Source organism: Armigeres subalbatus, chromosome 2 (genome assembly GCF_024139115.2).
Source record: "Armigeres subalbatus isolate Guangzhou_Male chromosome 2, GZ_Asu_2, whole genome shotgun sequence".
In the NCBI taxonomy this organism is placed as follows: Eukaryota; Metazoa; Arthropoda; class Insecta; order Diptera; family Culicidae; genus Armigeres; species Armigeres subalbatus.
The window spans coordinates 379,477,676-379,487,010 of NC_085140.1; positions in this window are offsets into that span (position 1 = coordinate 379,477,676).

The window sequence follows — 9,335 nt, forward strand, 5'->3', positions numbered from 1 at the left end:
CTCTGCTACGATGTCCTGCCGGATTCCTGTCCAGCGCTTGCTTGCAGATTTCGTATCTGCTCTTACGTGGTGTGTGGCCGGCCTACGTCCATTCACACTGTGGAGTTGCTGTTGATATCGGATTTCGGTGGACGTTGACATTGGTTGATGGTTACTTGAAAGTCTATGCAATCTCTGCTAATACGCACTAAGTCTCACTGACGTATAACATCACAGATGTCACGTTAGAGTTGCGTATTCGAGGTTTGGTATATTGCCTGAACCAATTGGATCTCCATATGCTATGTTCATCTAGGTCCGCCGCCCGATGTTGACTGGCTTTGGTTTTCGACCTTCTCCACTGTTTGCCCGGCCCGTAGAGTGGAAGCTGTTCATATCCAACGAAAAAAAAGTGAGAGGTCTGAAATGTTATTTGTTATGTATTTTCCAGAAAATTTTCTTACAGTTTCATTTCAATGACTTTTTTCTGCTTATTCCGAAGGCTTGGTGGATTGAATGGAACCAGTAACTTGGTAGGCAATATCCTGAAAATCAGGTCACACCTCAACGTCAATAAAATTAAGCGCAGGGACGAAGTAGGGGAAATGACGGCTTTGGCAGGTTTTGTTTTATTATTGTCAGGGGGGTTTTCTATAACTAATTATGCTGAAATTTGGCCTAATCATTATTTACATATAAAAGAATATTGTGGCCAAATTTCATAAAATTGGTCAACAAAACCCCCTGGCAATAATAGAACAAAACCTGCCAAAGCCGTCGTTTCTATGTAATTCTTTTTTTTAAATCTGCTTTACCACATATTTTTCACTCGTTTGATTTTTTTCGAAACATTTAGAATCATTCAAAGTCGTTCAAATAATTCTTAATATCCAGTTTAAGAAAAACGACGACATTGAAAAATAATTTAAAGGTAGATCAGATGAACATAATCGAGTTTATACCATCCCATTGAATTCCACCACTTAATTGTATCTTGACAGATACGTATTTCGACCTCAACAGTAAAGGCCGTCTCTGTTGAGGTCGAAATACGTATCTGTCAAGATACAATTAAGTGGTGGAATCTAATGGGATGGTATAAACTCGTCTTAGACAAGTGACGACATTCCACTAAAAGCTCAAAATAATTTTCTTATCAACATAATCGAGTTTAAGGCAATTTCAAACCAAAGGGAAATTTGGTCGATTTCGGTTCTCACGTACTTTAAGGCTAGTTTGCAGATCAAGAGCTTGTCTGCAAATTTCGCTTCTATATATGTGGGCGGGATGTATGGGATTCCGTTCTAGAAAATTAAAATTTCGTCCTCTAAGGCTGGTTTACAGTTCGGAAAACGTGTCACGGGATTTGGCCTGTGTATTTTCAAAGGGCGGGAAATTCGTTTTCCTTGCCCAAATCCTCAACATTGATTTTTCCATATTTTGAATTGTTCAGAATTGGAAAAGTTTTTGATATTTTGTCAGTAATAAAATTCTTAATGCATGTTTAAAAGAAAATTAAAATAAAATTTCAGAATTCCACAATCTTTTTTAAAAATTGAAAAATGTGTAATTTTTCGGAAGTAGTTTTAGCCCTTGCCCGATTGTAGGGTGAAATATTTGTATTTTTCCACGACTAACTTAATTCAATAGAAGGATACGGTGGTGGATGATTCACTCTAAAAATTTCTCTTAATTCTTACACGGAATATGAAAATTAAGCCCATAAATGTTGAAATTTACACAGCCCTTGAATTTTGTTACAAGGTTTTTTGACATGTCCCGTTTTGCAAGTGCGTTTGTCCCGTTTTTTCACCGAAATGATCTGGTCAGCCTACCTATGGTGGTTCATGATTTCGTCGATTACGATGGGAAACAGCAACAGATATATAATACATCCATCCTTGCCTCACTCTAGCGATTTCATTGTACAGGACTCTGTATTTTGTCTAGACCTCTCTCTTGCTTCTAGGGACGCCCCACAGTTTTTCGTGATTCAGACGAATGAAGGTTTTCCGTGGTCAATCAATTGCCAAATAGAGGGACTCTTTAAATTTATTAACCGGAGCAAGGATAATACAAGGTGCGACAGAATGGTTTAATCCTGCCTGCTGCCGTCGCAGAATTGTCAACCTTTCCCTTTATCCGAATTAGGATAAGTCGTCAAAACTTGAAGAAGTTGTTTTAAGTGGTCGAGCCAACGCTCCAACTGATTAGTTGAATCGGTGAGTGACTGACATATCGCGTCTTTCTTTTGTATCCACGGATTTGTCCTTTCTGCAATCATTTGAATTACTTCTCTAGAGGTCCCGGAGACGAGCCAGCCTAGGACTGAAAGTAATAAAGACAATAAAATACTTCTATAGAGCCGCTTTTATTTGACAGGACTAGTATTAGGTTCCTCAGAAAATGGATCGGCTCAAAATGGAGACGGTGTCCGTAATAAACGTAGCGCTGACATCGCATTTGAGTATCATCTTCTGATCGGCGAGATCTGACCACGCATTGTTCAACGGCGGGAGGAGAGGCACGCGTGACGAATCAAAATAGATCGACTAGAAGATCCAGCTGGAGTGTACTGCGACTCAGCGAAAAGAGTGGATTATAGATGTTACCCGACGGAAGATTGAGGAGCGTAAAAAAGCAAAGATTCAGGAACGGGTAGAATCAGAGGAGTAAAGTACGAGTCCCGTCAACGGTATGTGTCTCTGTAAGACAGAACAGGCGGGCATGGGTGGACTTCCTTACCGATGAAAAAAGGATGGCTGCAGCAACCGGAGATTATTGCCTCAATTACTCACTAACTTGGACAGCTGAATTGTTGTTTCGAGCACTTCGAACAGTTTCTTTAAGTCTCAGCCATTGTTCTTCAAAAAGTAGTCTTACACACTTAAAATAAATCACCGAATTCGGTAAAATTTTACCGAAATTTCAACAGCAGAACTGTTCGGTAAATAATTTTACTGATTTTCGGTGATTTTGACAGTTGAACAATGGAAAAAAATTACAAAAAAATCTGTTAAATAATTACCGAACAGTTCTGCTGTTGAGATTTCGGTAAAATTTACCGAATACGGTGAATTGAGTTAAGTGTGTACGAAGTATTAAATCTAAAGGGTCCCCCAGGTCGATCGTCTGTCGGCAGAAGTGTTCAGGGCTGACCCTATGCTGTTGTAGCAACTATTACGCAATATTTTGCCCCGTTCAGCATCATTCTGGAGTAGGTAAACAAGTTGGAAGTGTTCCTTTATATGCAATTCATTGACTACAGAAGGATTTCGATGAAGCAAAATTAATATTTTCAATTATGTTTTGATTATTTTGGAGGAGATTGGTTTTATGGAAGGTTTTATCGTGTCATATGAATATGGTTTACTGATCAGAACATGTTTTGTGGTAATATGATGCGCCACTTGGTTTATAATGCACTAGTGCGACAGATGGTGCTCTAACCACTATGTCTTTATTTACGAGACTTTCAGCCCTTCAATATTTTCCAATTCTCTTATCTAGGTGTCGGGTTTTCTTTAAATTACGAATAATAACACTGGAACACAAATAGTCAAATAATAATATCTTTCACATATATTTTTTCAATTTTTTTACGCTGTTTTTTTTTACATTTTTTTTTCACACCTATTTTCTGCTACATCAAAATGAAAAAAAATCAGCAACCCTCTTTTCATTTCTTTTATTACATGTTCTAACTCTTCACACTTGGGAATCACTGATCTTGGTCATGCAATCATGGTTAGAGCTTATCAGGCTCAAGAACATCAATCCTGCATCAAAATCAGAAAAATATCAAAAATCCTCTTCCCATTTCTTCCATTGCATGTTCTTACTCTTCACACTTGGAAACCACTGATCTTGGTCATGCAATCATGGCTAGAGCTTATCAGGCTCTAGAACATCAATCCTGCATCAAAATCAGATAGATATCAAAAATCCTCTTTCAATTTCATCCATTGCAAGTTCTAACTCTTCACACTCGGGAACCACTGATCTTTGTCATGCAATCATAGCTAGAGCTTATCGGGCTCTAGAACATGAATCCTGCATCAATTCAGAAAAAAATCAACAGTCCTTTTTCCATTCCTTCCATTACACGTTCATACTCTTCACACTTGGGAAGCACTGATCTTGGTCATGCAATGAGCTTATCAGGCTATAGAACATCAATCCCGCATTAAGATGAGATAAATATCAACAATCCTCTTTCCATTTCTTCTATTAAATATCTAAATATTCTCTATCTAACTCATTACACTTGGGAACCACTGATCTTGGTCATGCAATCATGGTTAGAGCTTATCAGGCTCTAGAACATCAATCCTGCATCAAAATCAGAAAAATATCAACAATCCTCTTTCAATTTCATCCATTGCATGTTCTAATACTTCACACTTGGGAGCCACTGATCTTGGTCATGCAATCATGATTAGAGCTTATCAGGCTCTAGAACATCAATCCTGCATTAAAATCAGAAAAACATCCACAATGCTCTTTCCATTTCCTCGATTACATTTTCTAACTCTTTACCCTTGGGAACCACTTATCTTGGTCATGCAATAAGCTTATCAGGCTCTAGAACATCAATCCAGCACCAAAATCGGATAAATATCAATAATCCTCTTTCCATTTCTTCTATTACATGTTCTAACTCACTACACTTGAGAACCACTCATCTTGGTCATGCAATCATGGTTATCAGGTTCTAGAACATCAATCCTGCATCAAAATAAAAAAACAACCTCTATCCATTTCTTCTATTACATGTTCTAACTCATCAAACTTGGGAACCACTGATCTTGGTCATGCAATCAGCTTATCAGGCTCTAGAACATCAATTCAGCATCAAAATCGGATAAATATCAACAATCCTCTTTCCATTTCTCCGATCACATGTTCTAACTCATCACACTTGAGAACTACTGACCTCAGTCATGCAATCATTGTTAGAGCTTATCAGACCCTAGAACATCAATCCTGCATCAAAATCAGAAAAATCTCAACAATCCTCTTTCCATGTTTTCTATTACATGTTCTAACTCACTACACTTGGGAGCCACTGGTCTTGGTCATGCAATCAGCTTATCAGGCTCTAGAACATCAATCCTGCTTCATCATCAGATAAATATCAACAATCCTCTTTCTATTTCTTCCATTGCATGTTCTAACTCATCACACTTGGGAATCACTTATCTTGGTCATGCAATCAGCTTATCTGGCTCTAGAACATCAATCCTGTATCAAAATCAGAAAAAAAATCAACAGTCCTTTTTCCATTCCTTCCATTACATGTTCTAACTCTTCACACTTGGGAACCACTGATCTTGGTCATGCAATCATGGTAAGAGCTTATCAGACTCTAGAACATCAATCCTGCATCAAAATCAGAAAAATCTCAACAATCCTCTTTCCATTTTTTCTATTACATGTTCTAACTCATTACACTTGGGAACCACTGATCTCGGTCATGCAATCAGCTTATCAGGCTCTAGAACATCAATTCTGTATCAAAATCGGATAAATATCAACAATCCTCTTTCCATTTCTTCTATTACATGTTCTAACTCATTACACTTGGGAATCACTAATCTTGGTCATGCAATCATGTTTAGAGCTTATCAGGCTCTAGAACATCAATCCTGTATCAAAATAGCATAGCATAACATAGCATAGCATAGTTTCTAGAACATCAATCCTGTATCAAAATCAGAAAAAAATCAACACTCCTTTTTCCATTCTTTTCATTACATGTTCAAACTCTTCACACTTGGGAACCACTGATCTTGGTCATGCAATCATGGTAAAAGCTTATCAGACTCTAGAACATCAATCCTGCATCAAAATCCTCTTTCCATTTGTTCCGTTACATGTTCTAACTCTTCACCCTTGGGAACCACTGAATACTCTTTAACTCGATTCTCTCGAGTAGGACGCCCACTCGCCTGGACGTACCAACATTTCAGTTGATTTCTCTCTAACTCGACCCTCTCGAGTACGACGCCCCACTCGCTTGGACGTACCAACATTTCAGTTGGATTTCTCTCTAACTCGACCTTCTCGAGTGACGACGCCCACTCACCTGGACGTACCATTCAGAGTTGGATTTCTCTCTCACCTCGACCCTCTCGAAGTAGGACGCCCACTCGCCTGGACGTACCAACATTCCAGTTAGTTCTCTCTAACTCGACCCTCTCGAGTACGACGCCCACTCGCCTGGACGTACCAACATTTCAGTTGGTTTTCTCTAACTCGACCTTCTCGAGTACGACGCCCACTCACCTGGACGTACCATTCCAAGTTGGATTTCTCTCTACCTCGACCCTCTCGAGTAGGACGCCCCACTCGCCTGGACGTACCAACATTTCCAGTTAGTTCTCTCTAACTCGACCCTCTCGAGTACGACGCCCACTCGCCTGGACGTACCAACATTTCAGTTGGATTTCTCTCTAACTCGACTCTCTCGAGTACGACGCCCACTCGCCTGGACGTACCAACATTTCAGTTGGATTTCTCTTTAACTCGACCCTCTCGAGTACGACGCCCACTCGCCTGGACGTACCAACATTTCAGTTGGATTTCTCTCTAACTCGACCCTCTCGAGTACGACGCCCACTCGCCTAGACGTACCAACATTTCAGTTGGATTTCTTTAACTCGACCCTCTCGAGAGTACGACGCCCTCACCTGGACGTACCAACCTTTCAGTTGGATTTCTCTCTAGCTCGACCCTCTCGAGTACGACGCCCACTCACCTGGATGTACCAACATTTCCAGTTGGATTTCTCTCTAACTCGACCCTCTCGAGTAGGACGCCCACTCACCTGGACGTTCCAACATTTCAGTTGGATTTCTCTCTAACTCGACCCTCTCGAGTACGACGCCCACTCGCCTGAACGTACCAACGTATTTGTTGTATGTATTGTTATTGTTATGAAACCAACCAACTGTGCAATTGCAGTTTCTCCCAACTGATCCACTGATCAAACGGCCACTTACAGGTAGACAACTTAATTACACAGCACCAATGCATCCAATTCAACAAATATAAGTACCCGAATCAAATGTTCACTTCATCCATTCCACAGTTCAAATAAATTTCAAATTTGTTTTATTTACGAAGTATCTAACTACACTTTACGATTTTACACTTCTCTATTATACACAAACCACATTCAAGTACATGACTATGTGGATTACGTGAATCATTACGTCAACCATATGTATAGTTTTCAACCTATATGTAAAACTACACAAGATAGCACCATAATCCTACATGCTGGATAGCCCTTCTTTTCGCAATGGTTCACCCGATACCGAACAACTTCAATACATCGTGCCCTCGATCGTGCCATACATCTTCTCTATTTTTCATGTATTTTCATTTAGCAATCTGCACATCAAAATTGACAAAAATACGATTAACTAATCCAATAATTATTTATCATCATAAAGCAAGTGATAACACTCTATCTATCCTGTGTATCAGTACGTTAACTAAACATACAATACCACAAACTAAATAAATTAATGATGCGTCTACCAGTTAGTATGAACTGTATTTTGTACTATTTAATATAAGTTATATTAGAATTAATTTAAAATTACCAACCTCGACAGTAACTTTTTAATCTATGAAACAATATTCTTCAGCCCTGTTTTGTCATGTTTTGAAGGAAATCTTCTACAACCCTGTATTATGTGTCAACACAGCACATCATTCGATATCAACACCAGTTCAAGGCAAATTAATAAGCTTATTCAAAGCATACCCAAATTAAAAGATAAAAATAAGACACTTACTCGTATGATACGGCTGCATTATTCCCCAATGCTTCAGCGGCGAATGAAATCGAAAAAAATGGCCACCAAACACAACTACACAATACGATTAAAAACAGACGCCACTATTTGGGAGCGTAAATTCACTGCCGACTTGGCCATTGTCGGGTTTTCTTTAAATTACGAATAATAACACTGGAACACAAATAGTCAAATAATAATATCTTTCACATATATTTTTTTCAAATTTTTTTACGCTGTTTTTTTACATTTTTTTTTCGCACCTATTTTCTGCTACCTTCCCTGACAACATTCGTCACAAAACTGAACCAGGGATGCAGATACAATTTTTATAAGTCTGTATCAATCTCAGCAAAATGTCTGTATTTGTATGTATGGAGTTTAGAAGATACAGGATATGAAAATTATTCAAAAATCATGCACTTTGACAACGTAGAATAGCAAGTTTTCAATAATCAAAAAGTTGGTCCAAGTCAAGTACGAGATACTGAAGACAAATAAGGTTGAGGTTGAAATACGCATTTTGGAACTTACTTACTCGCATTTTGGAAGTTACTGTAAAATTACAATCAAGTGGGGAATTAAATGGGATAATACTATCTCGGTTTTATGACGAGTGAAGATATTCCACTGTATGTTGTTACATTAGAATAAATTGATGATATTAACGCAATTTCTAACTGAAAATCCATTGGGAAGTCCAAAAGAGGAGGCACACTATGAAAATCGGCATTTGGAAACCCAAGGAACGGTACAGATAACTTTTGGAACAGAGACCCTTTGGTCTTTCGAACTTTTGGGCTTCCGAACGGAACTCTTTTGCGCTTTCGAACAAAATCCTGTTGGGTTCCAAACGGAATCTTTTTTGGCCTCGGAATCCCAAAGGATATCCCTTGTACACAAACAGAAAAATAATCCATTCAGAAGCCCAGATGGCTTTCCCATCTTCCTTTCCTTTCAAAAAGTCTAAAAGAATCCGTTTTGAAAGTAAAGTCCAAAAGTAATTTCGTTCAGAATTCCAACAAGGTTCCGTTCAAAAATCCAAAAGGATTCTGTTTTGGAAGTCAATATAATTGTGTTCATAGAATTGCTTCCAGTATCCAAAATAATTTCGTTCTGAAACCCAGAAAAGGACTTGTCTTGGGTTTACGAACCGAGATTTTTTGGTTTTCTGAACGGAGCTCATTTTGGTTTTCGGTAGGAAATCTTTTGGGTTTTCGAATCGATTCCTTTTGCGCTTCAAAACAAAATCATTCTAGGGTTTCGGTAGGAAATCTCATAAGTATTCTAAAAAGGAACCAGAAGCAGAGCAAAGATTCCGTTCAGAAGCCCAGAACACTCAAATCGAAATTCCATAAGTAGTTCTTACGAAAAGTCCAAAAGATTCCGTTCGAAAGACTAAAGTATTCCGATCAGATTCTAGAATGCTTTTGTCCAGAATCCCATCAGAGTTCCGTTTGTAAGTCCGTAAGGATTTCTTTTGAAAAGCCCAGAGTGATTCCTTTTCGAAACTCGAAGGAATCCCGTTAAGTAAACCCAAAAGGATTA